The sequence below is a fragment of the Lissotriton helveticus genome, chromosome 5_1 (assembly GCF_964261635.1).
Source record: "Lissotriton helveticus chromosome 5_1, aLisHel1.1, whole genome shotgun sequence".
Taxonomy (NCBI): Eukaryota; Metazoa; Chordata; class Amphibia; order Caudata; family Salamandridae; genus Lissotriton; species Lissotriton helveticus.
In genome coordinates this window covers 940283724-940299259 of record NC_136065.1, presented here as the reverse complement: position 1 = coordinate 940299259, position 15536 = coordinate 940283724, and positions in this window count along the sequence as shown.

Below are 15536 nucleotides of genomic sequence, written 5' to 3'. Positions count from 1 at the left end.
AATATTCTTGGTATAATCGATAAATCTCTTGAGACTTAGCTTATTGCCTTATTCGTTTCTTTCAGGTGAGCTCATATCTTCTGATGAACTGTTGTAATTTTTAGCCCATACAATTCATTTGAGCTCTTTAAAGATATTTGATGTTTTCCTATTTAGTTTTAAGATAGAGGATATTCTCAATATTGCTGGTTGGGATAATATCTATCAATTAAAGCGGTTTTCCCACAAGAAAAACCGGAATCATTCATTTCATGTTTCTCCAATAGGAAACGGAACACGGGAATAACTACCCGAAATGTGGGTTGTTACATTAGACATCACGAATGCAAATAGCTTGACAAGAATTGAATAATACGACTTAAGAAAAGGCCATTTGAGAACTTTTTTGTAAGTAACAAATGAAATTCGGAATCAGCCGTTTAACAACGATAATTGTTTTTCCCATGGGTAGATTTTTCTTTTGTTTTTTTCTTTTTTTACTCTCTTACAGATATACTAATCTTTATATCAATAGAAAAAAGAAAAAAGATTTTTAAACTTTCTTATCGAGTTATCAAAAGTGTTTCTCTTTGAGTAAGTATCATGTTTTAGTTTGCCAATATCGAGATAGGCTCAAGTCTACATAACTAGTTGCTAGCAGAGACCCTTTGGTCTTGCCACTATACAAACTATATGCAGCTATGGTCTTAAATGCATTGAAGTAAACCATATTTTATAGACTTAATTGGTTTGTAAGTCTCTCTTGTCCATTTTTTGGGGGATTGAAAAACATTCACTTTAGGTATTTTTAACTATGAGTTCTGTGGCTATGTTGTTACAATTGATTTATCTGAAATTGTGTTTTTTTCATTGTATAGATAATTTTATAATGATAAGATGATATATTGAATGTATCTTATTTTTAATAAATGTATTTTATTACACACCTCTTTCTCTAGGTAATACGTGGCTATTCCTGAAGAAGGCGCTGGTTCGCCGAAACGCGTGCCGAATTTATTGTTGTGCCACTATTTATGTTTTTTTTTCATTTTTGGTGATTTTGGTGCTCATAATATTGTATTTGATTTGTTCTATATTGCATATAGATACAGATCCTTTTATTGAAGTATGTATTTTAGAATGTGTCTTTTTAAAAAATAACTGTGACAATAAAAAACAGAACCTCATTTATTAATGTTTCGATTCTCCCATCTGTCATTGTAGAGACAAGACGGTACAATTGCCTAGGTTGTTATTTCTCATACTAACATCTGATCCATTCACCATCCAACGGGGCACCCTGCAGGGGTGTCCACTATCCCCTTTTCTCTTTGCCATAGTGCTGGAACCCCTTATCTGTCGCATCCGTCAAACACACAAAGCGTCGGCCCTGGCTTTTAATAGGCCAGTGGGCATTTCTGGGAATGCAGATGACATGGTTTTATATATCAGAGAACCTCAAGTATACCTCGCTCAGGTACTCCGAGAATATATTCGCTATGGGCTATATTCTGGCCTCACCATTAATTGGGACAAATCGGTAATCATTACCCTCACGACTGCCACTACGGCTCCTCAGCTGGAAAACCCTTTACAGTGGACAGAGGATCCAGTGAAATATCTGGGTGTGTGGATCTATCGTGATCCAGCGAGGGTAATTTGTGAAAATTATGGAACAGCGTACACTGATCTGGTCGACCAAATTGATAGATGGGAGAGGTTACTTTTGTAGTTAGCGGACCGCATTGCCATAATAAAGATGGTGATATTGCCTATATTTTTATACTTGTTTAGTACTATTTCGGTTCGCTTAAACAAGCAATTCTTTAAAATGGTACGGACACAATTGTTTCGCCTGGTGTGGGGTGCGAAGCCGCCCAGGATTGGCTGGTCCACACTTACGTTACCTTTTGATAAGGGGGGGTTTTGTGCTCCTGACTTCTTCGTATACTACCTATGCGGATTGGCCCAATACGCATACTTCTGGTATAAGCCACACAACTTCATTCCGCATGTGGCGGTCGAAGAGGGGCATGCTGGGGAGACCCCTTTGCAGGTATTGTTACACATGTTCATAGAGCGACACCCAAATCATAAATACTATTGATGCCACTGTCCCGGCCTGGCACAGTATAGGCCGTAGGACTCGGAAGCTTCCGCTGTACACCCCAAACATGCCGATCGAGGGACACAGCGCCCTCTCTGTGGCGCGAGAACGAGGAGCGCTTCGTACCCTTAAAGAAGCGGGTATATCCACGTTGGGTGATCTCTACAGAGATCGGACATACATTACTAGTGAAGACTTCAGCTTTATTTCCAATCCCACACCGCTATTTACCTATACCTGTTACCGTTTGCGCAGAGCAATCGGGGATCACTACACTACATTCCCGAACGAACCATTGATATCAAAATCGCTGCAGTTGGTTGTGACGGCGCCCTCTAGGAAGCATCTCCTCACTAAACTGTATCGGGTGGTGCAGGAAGAATCGGGGTTCCCGGAAGACAAAAGCCTAGTGAGGTGGAACAGGGTCTTAGATACATAGCTCACGGAGGAGATGTGGGGACAGATCTGGGGCCTGACGGGGAAACTCTCAGCTAATGGCAATTTACGTATCATACACCTGAAATTTTTACACCAGACATATCATACCCCCACGAGGTTACACAAATTCGGGCTTAGAGAAACTAACTGTTGCAGACGCTGTGGGCAGAGGGAGAGGGCTTTGTCCATTTATCCTGGCAATGTCAGGGTGTGCACACATACTGGACAGATATACTGGACATACTCTATGAGATGACTGGACATAGGCTGGAATGTACCCCATTGCTCTGTTTGTTGGGATATGTGCCTGAGGTGCGGGGGATGATGGGTCGCTTTGTGCGGGTAGCCTTACTGCTGGCTAAGAGGAGGGTGCTGTTCACGTGGGATGGGAAGCGTGTCCCGACGGCTGCTAAATGGTTAACTGATATGACATATTGCAATGAACAATTGTCCCTGTACGAAGAGGAACTTCCACGTAGCTCACGGCCAAAGGACATTTGGGCCCCGTTAAGAGAATATTTACTGGCCCGGAGTGAGCAGCCTGAGGATGCTGTCCATACTCAGGCTGAATGAAGGGTAAACTGTTTTCACTACTGTCCACAGTCACTTGGTAACATGCTCCTACTGTGTGCTGCGAAATAATCCAGTCATGCGTGCTCACCATTGGGAGAGGTCGGTCTGTATTACTGTGCGATTCAAAAGGAGGACCTAGGCTCGGGAGGGAGGGAGGGTGGGAAGGGGGGTTATTTGGCTTCGGGGTATTGTACTGCTTATGGTTGTCTATGCTGAATGTCATTTTGTGGAGTGTACTTGTCATGCCTCTTTATGTTCAGCATTAAAATCAATAAATACATTTAAAAAATAAACAAAAACACAAAAAAAAAACATTCACCCCAGTCACAGATCTGGGTTTAGTCCATCGGTATTTTGCTCATCAGACCACCCCAGTTCAGACATGACCATATGCGAATCAGTCTTGACCCTGTGCCTCGTGGTAACAGTCCAGCCCGAACTGCCAAGCCATGTCTTTCCTGGACCGAAACCAAGCATCCTAGGACCGGTTTCTGGCTATCAGCCGTCATCAGCCAGGATAGCTTGATTCCAGTAGCCTTGAGAGCACGGGACTCACGTCTGAGCATACCCGTCCAATTCGGGGTGACAAATGCAAAAACAACAATTGATGGACGGAATGTTGCACAATGGCAGAACATTCACCCCCAGTCACAGATCTGGGTTTCTTCCATCGTTATTTTGCTCACCAGACCACCCCAGTTCAGACATGGCCATATGCAAATCAGTCTTGACCCTGTGCCTCATGGGAACAGTCCAGCCCGAACTGCCAAGCCATGTCTTTCCTGGATCGGAACCAAGCATCCTAGAACCGGTCTCTGGCTATCAGCCAGGATAGCTTGATTCCAGTGGCCTGGAGAGCACGGGACTCACATCTGAGCATACCCGTCCCACTCGTGGTGACAAATGCAAAAACAACAATTGATAGACGGAATGCTGCACAATGGCAGAACATTCACCCCCAGTCACAGATCTGGGTTTAATCCATCGTTATTTTGCTCACCAGACCACCCCAGTTCAGACATGGCCATATGCAAATCAGTCTTGACCATGTGCCTCATGGGAACAGTCCAGCCCGAACTGCCAAGCCATGTCTTTCCTGGACCAGAACCAAGCATCCTAGGACCGGTTTATGGCAATTAACCATCATCAGCCAGGATAGCTTGATTCCAGTGGCCTGGAGAGCACAGGACTCACGTCTGAGCATACCCGTCCCACTCGGGGTGACAAATACAAAAACAACAATTGTTGGACGGAATGTTGCACAATGGCAGAACATGCCTCAGTCATAGATCTGGGTATAATCCATTGTTATTTTGCTCACCAGACCACCCCAGTTGAGACATGCCCATATGCAAATCAGTCTTGACCCTGTGCCTCATGGGAACAGTCCAGCCCGAACTGCCAAGCCATGTCTTTCCTGGACCGGAACCTAGCATCCTAGGACCGGTTTCTGGCTATCAGCCGTCATCATCCAGGATAGCTTGATTCCAGTGGCCTGGAGAGCACGGGACTCACTTCTGAGCATACCCGTCCCACTCGAGGTGACAAATGCAAAAAGAACAATTGATGGACGGAATGTTGCACAATGGCAGAATATTCACCCCCAGTCACAGATCTGGGTTTAATCCATCGTTATTTTGCTCACCAGACCACCCCAGTTCAGACATGGCCATATGCAAATCAGTCTTGACCCTGTGCCTCATGGGTACAGTCCAGCCCGAACTGCCAAGCCATGTCTTTCCAGAACCGGAACCAAGCATCCTAGGACCGGTTTCTGGCTATCAGCCATCATCAGCCAGGATAGCTTGATTCCAGTGGCCTGGAGAGCATAGGACTCACGTCTGAGCATACCCGTCCCACTCGGGGTGACAAATGCAAAAAGAACAATTGATGGACAGAATGTTGCACAATGGCAGAACATTCACCCCCAGCCCCAGATCTGGGTTTAATCCATCGTTATTTTGCTCACCAGACCACCCCAGTTCATACATGGCCATATGCAAATCAGTCTTGACCTTGTGCCTCATGGGAACAGTCCAGCCCGAACTGCCAAGCCATGTCTTTCCTGAACCGGAACCAAGCATCCTAGGACCGGTTTCTGGCTATCAGCCATCATCAGTCAGGATAGCTTGATTCCAGTGGGGTGGAGAGCACGGGACTCACGTCTGAGCATACCCGTCCCACTCGGGGTGACAAATGCAAAAACAACAATTGGTGGACGGAATGTTGCACAATGGCAGAACATTCACCCTCAGTCACATATCTGGGTTTAATCCATCGTTATTTTGCTCACCAGACCACCCCAGTTCAGACATGGCCATGTGCAAATCAGTCTTGACCCTGTGCCTCATGGGAATAGTCCAGCCCGAACTGCCAAGCCATGTCTTTCCTTGACCGGAACCAAGCATCCCAGGACCGGTTTCTGGCTATAAGCCGTCATCAGCCATGATAGCTTGATTCCAGTGGCCTGGAGAGCACGGGACTCACGTCTGAGCATACCCGTCCCACTCGGGATGACAAATGCAAAAACAACAATGGATGGACGGAATGTTGCACAATGGCAGAACAGTTGACTGGGGGTGAGTGTTTGATTTGCTCAAGCGCTCTGTCCATCATCCCCTTTTGTATCGCTTTGTTCACCCTAGGTTGCGCGTATGCTCAGATGTGAGTCCCTTGCTTACTTTGCCACTGGATTCAAGCTAGCCTGGCTGATGACGGCTGAAATGCCAGAAACCGGTCCCTGGATGCTTGATTCCGGTCCAGAGAAGACATGGCTTTGGCAGTTTGGGCTGGACTGCTCCCATGAGGCACAGGGTCAGACTGATTTGCATATGGCCATGTCTGAACTGGGGTGGCGGAGTGAGCTAAAGAATGGTGATGGATTAAACCCAAATCAGTTGACTGGAGGTGAGTGTTTAATTTGCTCAAGCGCTCCGTCCATCAGCCCCTTTTGAATTGCTTTGTTCACCCTAAGTTGGCAGGGTATGCTCAATCGTGATTCCCTTGCTCACTTTGCCACTGGATTCAAGTTAGCCTGGCTAAGGACGGCCAAAATGCCAAAAACTGGCCCCAGGATGCTTGTTTCCGGTCCAGGGAAGACATGGCTTTGGCAGTTCGGGCTGGACTGTTCCCATGAGGCACAGGGTCAGACTGATTTGCATATGGCCATGTCTGAACTGGGGTGGCGGAGTGAGCTAAAGAATGGTGATGGATTAAACCCAGATCAGCTGACTGGGGGTGAGTGTTTGATTTGCTCAAGCGCTCCGTTCATCATCCCCTTTTGTATCGCTTTGTCCGCCCTAAGTTGGCAGGGTATGCTCAGACGTGAGTGCCTTGCTCACTTTGCCACTGAATTCAAGCTAGCCTGGCTGATGACAGCTGAAATGCCAGAAACCGGTCCCAAAATGCTTTTTCCTGGTCCAGGGAAGATATGGCTTTGGCAGTTCGGGCTGGACTGTTCCCATGAGGCAGAGGGTCAGACTGATTTTCATATGGCCATGTCTGAACTGGGGTGGCGGAGTGAGCTAAAGAATGGTGATGGATTAAACCCAGATCAGTTGACTGGGGGTGAGTCGTTGATTTGCTCAAGCGCTCCATCCATCATCCCCTTTTGTATCGCACAGACAATATTATGGCACATTCCATTCCTAGCCCAGAAAGCATGTGGGAATAAATTGAAGAAACTGTTGCCATGTTTCATCGATTTCTCTACTGACTCCGATAAAGTAAATAGATCCAAGCTGTGGGCTAAACTGGACTCATGGGGAATAGATTAAGGCCCACTAAAGCTCTACAGCGACACCTGTAAAAGGGTAAAACGAGGGCTGATGTCAAAAATTAACACCATCAACTAAGGTTACATCCTGGCTCCAACATTATTTAGCTTATATATGTTTGACCTGTTCAGTTGAATTTCAACAGGATAGGCGTAATTCACCCGAATTGGCTAACAGCAAAGTCCTTTTTATGGCATACGCTGATATTTTAGTTATTTTTTCCACTACAAGGACCATCTTACAACTACAATTGACTGGGGTGCACAACCTCATTGTTGGCTATAATCTGCAGATTAACATCAAGAAAACCAAGGTAATGTCATTTGGATGTCAAAAGCAGAAATACATCTGGTCTACAGACCCTGACAAAATTAAGCATGTGCCAAATTATTCATGCCTGGATGTCATAATAGACAATAAATTAAGCTGGAGCGCTCATTTATCATATTTGCGCCATAAAGCCTCTGCAATCATGGGATCAATAAAATGATTTGCATTAAAATATGAAGGGGGATATGGGACCGACATTAATGGCTTCCAACTCTAAATTAGTCACAAGCCCTTCTTTATGGCTCCTTTTGTTGGACTCCAGACATAGAAACTGTTGTTTTGTATGGCATCAAGAAATTATTTAATTTACATAACTCAACGCCGCAAAGCCAACTAAGACTCCAGTTTGGAATCACATCTCTGTATGCACTGACTACTATCAATCACATGAATTAATTTAAAGACATCTGGCGGATTACGACCTTTTAAAATCTTACATTATAAAAGAACTGTTAAATCTACATACTTAAGCATCACTTGCTGAACCTTTTTAAGGACCTCTTGCCACCACTTGTCTACTTTAAACGCTTTGTGCAAAATGACAAGGGTTGCGCTAAAGCTTTTGTGAAAACGAGAATTAACAACTTTCTGCTGAATGTTAGGCATTGAGAGGTCAACAAAATATAAAAACTCCAAGTATGCCTTGGTATCCGATTTTAGGGGCCCATTATGATCGCGGACGGACTTGAGTCCGTCCGTGACTATAGAGGAGGAGGGAACCTCCGCATGGCCTGCGGAGTTCCCTCCTGTCCAATTAGGATGTGACCGCCACCCTGGCGGTCACATCCTCTATTTTTACCATTGCGGCGGGTGCGGCTTCAAGCTGCACCCGCCGCAATGGTAAAAATGCATACATTGCATTTGTTTGCAGAAAGCGGCAGGCACCGTGCGGTGCCTGCCGATTTCTGCATACAAATGCAGGGGGGTACCCGCCATGTGCACCCCCCAACCCCCCTTCACCCAGGGGGCCCGCAACGGGCCCCCGCAGAGAAGTTCCACATGCTTTTCCACGGCGGAAAACCCGCCGAGGAAAAGCATTTTTTAAAGCCCATCCTAATATGGCTGGCGGTGTCTGAGAGACACCGCCACCATATTAGAGCTTTTCCGCCGTGGTTGTAAGCCAACCGCGGCGGAAAAGCTGCGGACGGAAACCAGGACCCACCAGCCATCCTAATGTGGCGGTGGGTCTTTGGTGGGTCCGCTGCGGTTTTTCCGCATCCTCCGGGCTGGCGGTGGCTTCCGCCGGCCCGGAGGCTGCGGAAAAACCGCAATCGTAATAGGCCCCTTAATTTGGACAACCATATTTAGATTTGAACATAAAGGTGAAAAACATACATTTAATATTTTGGACTTCTTTTATCTACCTTTCAATAAGTTTGACGGACTATGTAAATTCCCCCGAGAGCCATCAGTGTGTGCCAGCTTTATAATTTGGAGCAGGAAGCACATGAACATATTTTCTGCTTATGCCCCAAGCTGATGGATCTTCACAGGAAATGTACGAAACCACTTTTTTTTAGACGGACCATATAAGGACAATAGGAGATTCTTTTTTGTTTGTTTTAGGGGTACTACACCAAAATATGTTTGACACATAACAAAATATTTAGCTTTAACAATTAAGAGATGGGAAAGTACATCTATGGGGAGCAAAAAAATGCTAAAGGTAGACCATGTGGTACAAATCTTTGTTCCTTTCATTCTGCTTCTTTTTAAAAATACTCCTAGATTGATTTATTTATAATATTGTATATTGGTTTTAAGAAACTGGGACAAAAAAAGTTTTACTTACCGTGCTGAGTAGTATCATTCATTCAAAGTATTACATAACAAAATAACCTACACAAAGCCATGAAGCAGCGCCTTAACGGGTGAGTAGTTGCGCTTTATAAGCCACGTGATTGATTGATACCACAGGGCTTAAGGTGCTGAGAAGCTCCTTTAAAGGTAGAGGTTGGCACTTCATGTACACCTACCAGAAAGTACCTGTAATGTGCTCTACTATGAAATCAGACACTCAAAATGTCTCCCCTCACAGGCAATTTAGAAGGCACCAAGGTCAACAGGAGCACTGGACAACACACTGACAACAAATCCCGTATGCATCACCCCGGTGCACTCTGGGTGAGGTATGTTACTCTGCAAAGAGGTGTATCTGTCCCGCTGGTAGAAGATGAAAAGCACTGTGCTGAATTATGAAACATTGTTACCAAAATGTAAGCCTGTGCTTCCCGCTGTCATGATTACATAAACAAAACGAATTTCGTTGTGTGCCCGATGCAGCGCGCGCTACAAAATTCGTTTTATTTATTTAATTGTTTACTTACCTCCAATCATCCATATTCCGGTGTTTACTACCCCCCACACTGCCCTTCCCCCGCCCCGCCTTTCCGCCCCACGGAACTCCCTCCACGGGCCACAACTGGGATTAGGCCTGCTGCAGAAGTTACAGAATGGAGAGCACAGCAGGCAAAAAGGCACGATTAAAGGGTTATTTCTTACAGAATCTGAGCTCCTCATACTGACATATTATATAGGAACTGTGATAAGTGCAAATGAACAAGTTACTTACCTTCGGTAACGCTTTTTCTGGTAGATACAATATCTGCCTGTGGATTCCTCACCTTGTGAATATCCCCCTGCGTCAGCAACGTTCGGAAATTTTCTTCGTAGCACGCCGACGTGGACGACGACACAGGAGTACGACCTCGCGCGTGACTCCGTCTGACGTCACCGACTCCTTATCAGGCCCACGCCGGCGTGATGACGTCAGTTCCGCCCTTTTTTCCGTGCCTTCGAGGCACACGGACGGACCAACGACAGCAAATATGCAAATATACAGTGTACACAGTACATACAAATCAAATATGCACACAAAGTGTGCAGTAGAAATAGCACAATAGCAGCAAACATATATACATAAAGACCAGGTATAACAGAGTGGACAACGGGGAGGCGGGTGGGCATGTGAGGAATCCACAGGCATATATTGTATCTACCAGAAAAAGCGTTACCGAAGGTAAGTAACTTGTTCTTCTGATAGATACATCTGCCGTGTGGATTCCTCACCTTGTGAATAGAGTCCCACAGCAGTCCCAACTCCCGGAGGAGGGTGTCCACTCTGCTATACCAGGAAATCTTGGAGGACAGAACGCGCGAAGTGGCCATCCCTCCTCACCTCGGTATCCAAGCAGTAATGCTTCGCAAAAGTGTGGAGGGAGGCCCAAGTCGCAGCTCTGCAAATGTCCTCAACAGGTACACCTCTAGACAAAGCAGATGTTGCAGACTTTGCTCTAGTTGAATGTGCTCTAATACCCTCAGGAGGGTCCTTACCCGCCAAGGAGTAGCAAATCTTGATGCACAGGATTATCCACCTGGAAAGTGTGCGCTTGTGCACCGCTCTGCCCTTCTTGCAGCCAGCAAAACCAACAAACAGCTGGTCATCCATCCGGAAGTCTTTAGTTCTGTCCAGATAGAAAGACACCGCCCTCTTAGGGTCCAGGCGATGCAGTCTCTCTTCCTCCTTAGAAGGGTGAGGGGGAGGATAGAAGGTAGGAAGGGTAATGGATTGTCCAAGATGGAAGGGCGTTACCACCTTAGGCAGAAAAGCAGCCCTGGTCCTAAGAACCATCCTTTCAGCATGAATGGACAGGAATGGGGGCTTGGAACTAAGAGCCTGAAGCTCACTTACCCTCCTTGCCGAGGTGATTGCAACGAGGAAAACCGTTTTAAAAGAAAGAAGTCTCATGGGACACTTGTGCAAAGGTTCGAAGGGAGAACCCATCAAAAAGGTCAGCACAAGATTCAAATCCCAATGAGGAACCACAAAAGGAGTAGGAGGGAACTTATTAATGAGTCCCTTCAAAAATCTCAAAACCACCGGAGACTTAAAAAGAGAGGGCTGATCCGGCAAACAGAGAAATGCCGATAAGGCTGAAAGATACCCCTTGACTGTGGCAACAGCAAATCCTTGCTGCGCCAGAGAAAGAGCAAACTGCAAAATGTCAGACAAATGAGCCCTCAAAGGGTCAACATCCCTCTCCCTGCACCAAGAGACAAATTTTGACCACCTATACGAATAAATGGACTTAGTGGAGTCACACCTGGCAGAAAGAATGACATCCACCACATCGTGAGGGAGAGAAAAAGAACTCAAGTTGCCCCGCTCAATCTCCAGGCATGAAGGTGTAATGTCTGGAGGTGGGGGTGTAGAACTTGCCTCTCCATCTGAGAGAGGAGGTCTGCCCTGTGAGGGAGACGGAGCGGCGGGTGAGAGGAGAGGTGGAGAAGGTCTGTGTACCACACCCTTCTTGGCCAATCCGGGGCGATCAATATGACTTGGGCCCGGTCTTGGCGAATATTCCTCAGAACCCGAGGAATCAAAGGTATGGGAGGAAACGCGTATAGGAGTTGTGAGCCCCAACTCAACTGAAACGCGTCCCCCAAAGCTCCTTGCATCGGATACTGGAGACTGCAGAATGACAGGCAATGAGCGTTCTCGTGAGTGGCGAATAGGTCCACCCGAGGAGTCCCCCACATCTGAAAGATGTCGTGAACAACCTCCGGGTGAAGCCTCCACTCGTGATCGGCAGAGAACTGCCGACTGAGAACATCTGCACGAACGTTCAGAACTCCGGACAGATGATTTGCCATCAGACAAATCTGGTGGTCCTGAACCCAGGACCAGAGACGCAGAGCCTCTCTGCAGAGACACTGCGACCCTACTCCTCCCTGTTTGTTGATGTACCACATCGCGGTCGTGTTGTCCGTCAGGACTTGAACTGACTGGCCGCGAAGGGAAGGGAGGAAGGCCTTGAGCGCCAAACGTATCGCCCGCAACTCTAGAAGGTTGATATGAAGCAACCTTTCCTCTGGAGACCAAAGACCCTTGACCTCCAGATCCCCCAGATGAGCACCCCAACCTAGAGTGGAGGCATCCGTGATCACTGTGGCAACCGATGGAGGCAGTTGGAAAGGCTTTCCTTGAGACAGATTGTCTTCCACGCCCCACCAAGATAGATCCGCTGCAGCTTCTCTGGAGATCCTCACTGACTCCCTGAGATCTCCGTTGTGCTGATACCACTGCCTGCGGAGGCACCACTGGAGTGCCCTCATGTGCCAGCGTGCATGGTTGACCAACAGAATGCAAGAAGCCATCAGACCGAGCAGACGAAGGACCTTCAGGACTGTCACAACCGCTCCATTGTAGAATAAAGGAATCATTTCCTGTATGTCGCGAATCCTTTGAGGAGGAGGGAATGCACGACACACAGTAGTGTCCAGTACCGCACCTATGAACAGGTTGCGCTGGGAGGGCACCAGGTGAGACTTGGGCACATTTATTGAAAAACCCAACCTGTGTAACAACAGAGTTGTCTCTTGCAGATGATGGAGCACCTTCTCAGGCGACTCTGCTTTGATCAGCCAGTCGTCTAGGTAGGGGAAAACAGGAACCCCCGACCTTCTGAGATGTGCAGCCACCACCGCCATCACCTTGGTGAAAACTCGAGGCGCAGTAGTAAGTCCAAAAGGAAGGACTGCAAACTGGTAATGCTGCGATCCCACCGTAAAACGGAGATACTTCCTGTGCGACTTCAGGATTGGGATGTGAAAGTACGCATCCTGCAAGTCGATCGACACCATCCAGTCTTCTTCCGTCAGCGCTTGAAGAACCTAAGCAAGGGTGAGCATTTTGAACTTCTCCTGTTTGAGATAGAGGTTCAAAATCCTGAGATCCAGGATTGGTCGAAGCCTGCCATCCTTCTTGGGTATCAGGAAATACCGGGAGTAGCATCCCTGACCCCTCTCCTGCTCTGGAACCTCTATTGCACCCTTTCGGAACAGAGCCGGGACTTCCTCCTGCAGGAGAAGCAGGTGGTCCTCCGAACAATAACCTTGGCAAGGAGGATAATTGGGAGGGAACTCCTGAAAAGGAAGTGCATACCCATTTTCTACGAGATTGAGAACCCAAAGATCTGATGTAACCGATTCCCAATCTCGTAGAAAATGAGTAAGCCGACCCCCTACCGGACCCACATGATCCAGAATGGTGGATCTAGGGCTGCTTTGCTGATGCGGGTGGGGGTTGGGCATTATTGGAGGAAGTGGAGGAGGAAGAGACTTGACGCCCACGTCCACGAGCCTTCTGTCTACCTCTATAGGACTTATACAGAGGGTTCTGCTGCTGTTGCTGTTGCTGTTGGCCCTGCCTGAAGGGACGAAAAGAAGATCTACCGAAGCCTCTAAACTTCCTAGTTGTCGATCCTCTCATCTGGAGACCCAAAGACATTGCAGTAGCACGGCTATCTTTAAATCTTTCCAGCGCGACATCCGCCTTCTTCCCAAAAAGACCAGTCCCATCAAAAGGTAGGTCTAGCAACGTGGATTGCACATCTGCAGAAAAATCCGAGGATTTTAACCATGCGGCTCTCCTGGTTGCAACAGTAGAGCCCATAATCCTGGCAACAGAATCAACTGTGTCCATGCCACTCTGAATAACCATGCGTGCCGCAGCCTGAGTATCGGAGACCACTTCAATAAAGTTCTTTCTATCCTCCTCTGGAAGCTTAGATGATAATTGCTTCACAGAATCCATCAATGCATGGACATATCTACCCAAAAGGCAAGTAGCATTAGTGGATTTTAGGGCCATGCTGCCCGAAGAGAAAATCTTCTTTGCAGACTGATCCAATTTTTTTGAGTCTTTGTCTGCTGGTACCTGAGGAAACGAACCTGCAGACCTGTTAGAACATGCAGCCTGCACCACCAGACTCTCCGGAGAAGGATGCGAAGAGAGAAATTCAGGGTCACCAGGAGCCACTCTGTAGCGTCTTGCAACAGACCTAGAAACAGCAGGAGCAGTCAATGGTCTCTTCCAGACCTCCTTTATCGGATCAGTTAAGGCATCAGTGAACGGCAGTGTAGGTTCAACAATAGAAGAAGGAGAGTGCAAAACCTCTGTAAGGATGTTGGGCTTGTACTCAACAGTAGGCAAAGTTAAGTTAAGAAGATCTGCAGCCTTCCTAATAACAACATGGTAGGGTGCCACTTCCTTGGATGGTGCATCAGAAACTGAAGGCAAACCCCACTCAGGAGAGAGCTCCAGACCACTAGCATTCTGTAGGTCCTCAAAATAATCATCATGATCAAGAAGCTCACCCTCTTCCACATCAGAATCTTCACCCCTTTTCTCTTCCAAGAGACGCTGAGCCCTGCGTCTCGACCACTCCACACGAACCGAAGTCGACGGATCCGGTAACGACTCCGACGGAGCCGGTTCCGACGTCGAGCGAGGAGCTGGGGTAACTGGAAGACGGGACTCACGGACTGGTGTGGTACCTCGATCCAAACTACGAGGTCGATCTGGAGTCGGCGAAGCCGCATGCGGAGTCGAGGACCTCGGTGGAGCCGCACCGAGCCAAGGTGTAATAGGCGCCGGCATAAATGGCACAAATGGAGCTGGGGCGTAAGACTGAGGAATGCCCAAGTTGTAAGCTAATGGACCCATGGGACCAACAGGTGCTCCAGCGGGGTACATTGCTCTGGAGTAAACTCCAAACATCGCATTAAGGAAATGCGAGGGGTCCTGTCCAGGACCAGGAAAAGGAGGGTACGAACCTACCGGATGGTCTGAAGGAGGATGTTCCGACAGAGGCTCATTCTGACCTTCCTGATCCACAGGAGTTTCCATCGGAGTTGGAGTTTGAGGAACTACCTCCTCCTCTACCTCATGCTCCGAAGAATGTTGAGACATCGGATCCGGTTCTTGTTCCGGAGTCGGGGAACATCCGAGAGACTGAGCAGGAGAAGGAGAAACGAAGTCTTTATGATGCTTACGAGACTTCTTCTTCGAATCCGAGGACTCCTTCCCCGAATGATGTCTAGAGCTGTGCTTCCTCCTCTTGTGCTTCCTCTTCGAGGAGCTCGAAGCGTGACCCGAAGCCGATTTGGATCCAGATCTCGATCTCTCCCTGGACCTCGACCTCGCTCTGGACCTCGACCTCGCTCTGGATCTCGACCTCGACGCCGACTTCGAACGAGATTTTTGCCTCGACTTCGAGCGTCTCGACGTCGACCTCGAGGATCTCCCAGTCTCTCTTCCTTTTATCTTCGCAAGAAGAAGTTTTGCCTCACGCTCTCGTAGTGCTTTAGGGTTCATTTTGAAACAAGACCGACAGTTCTTAATGTCGTGGTTTGATCCAAGACACCACAAGCAGTCGCCATGCGGATCGGTGATTGACATCATTCGAGCGCAAGACCCACATTGCTTGAAGCCTGTCTTCCTCGACGACATCTTCGATGAAAGAAGAAGAATTAAAGGAAAAACAGTAACA